The 936-nt window shown below is 47.3% G+C and overlaps 1 protein-coding gene across 1 annotated transcript in view; it reads left to right on the top strand.

The window, feature by feature from the left end:
- CPNE5 (copine V) overlaps nucleotides 1-936 on the top strand; it is a 111,502-nt gene that overhangs the window by 50,833 nt on the left and 59,733 nt on the right. The window lies entirely within an intron of this gene.

Raw genomic sequence — 936 nt, 5'->3', positions numbered from 1 at the left:
AAGATGAGGAGTGGCTTGCCTAAAGTAATTTGGGAACTTTAATGGGATTCAGTTATGTAGTACCTATTGTGAATAAAATTCTAGAGTATTTGTTGCAAGGGAAACCAAGAAAATTAAGTTTCTGTATTAGTTAGCTGTTGCTGAGTAACAAATTAGCCTTGAACCTTTAAACAGCAGGGTCAGGAATCTGGGTGCAGCTTTGCCGGGTCCTCTGGCTCAGGGTCCCTCACAGGCCTCCGTGAAAGTGTCAGCCAGGGCCTCGGTCATCTCAAGGTTCAAGTGGGCACGATTTGCTTTCAGGCTCACTCAGTGGTTGTGGCAGGATTCCATTGCTTGCGGGCGGGAGGGCTGACAGCCGCTCTTCCTCCCTGGCTGTTGGCCTGAGGCTGTCCTCGTTTCCTTGCCATCCTCTTCACAAGGCAGCTCACAACATGGAAGCTGCCTTCGCCAACGTAAGCAAGAGAGGGCGCCCGAGATGGAAGTCATAGCTGTTTATAACATGATCTTGGAAGTGACAGCCTATGACCTGTGCAATATTCTGTTCACTAGAAGTGTGTCACTGGGTCCAGCCCACGTTCAGGAGGAGGTGCTTACACAAGGGGAAGAATATGAAAAGGTGGGTGAAAGGATGGCATTGCTGAGAAACTATCTAACAGAGAGAAAAAGGAGAAAAAGATCACAGTGCACAGCTGCCCCTTTGTTTGCTTAACCACCTGAGGCTCGACTTGTCTTTAAGAGTTTGTTTTCACAGCCTCGAAGAGTGCTGAAGCGTGACCCTCCCCCACAGCTATCACTTTGCAACAATAACTACTTTTTTTACCCTTTATAACCCCAATAAAAGGCCCAAACCCTTCACCCTCGGGGGCGACACTTCTTCTTTCTTTCTTTCATGCCATGCCCTCTCCTCTCTTAAAAAGTAAACTTCTTTCTTTAAAA

This window comes from Propithecus coquereli, unplaced genomic scaffold (assembly GCF_000956105.1).
Source record: "Propithecus coquereli isolate 6110/MARCELLA unplaced genomic scaffold, Pcoq_1.0 Scaffold248, whole genome shotgun sequence".
In the NCBI taxonomy this organism is placed as follows: Eukaryota; Metazoa; Chordata; class Mammalia; order Primates; family Indriidae; genus Propithecus; species Propithecus coquereli.
This window is presented reverse-complemented; position numbering and strand designations above follow the sequence as displayed.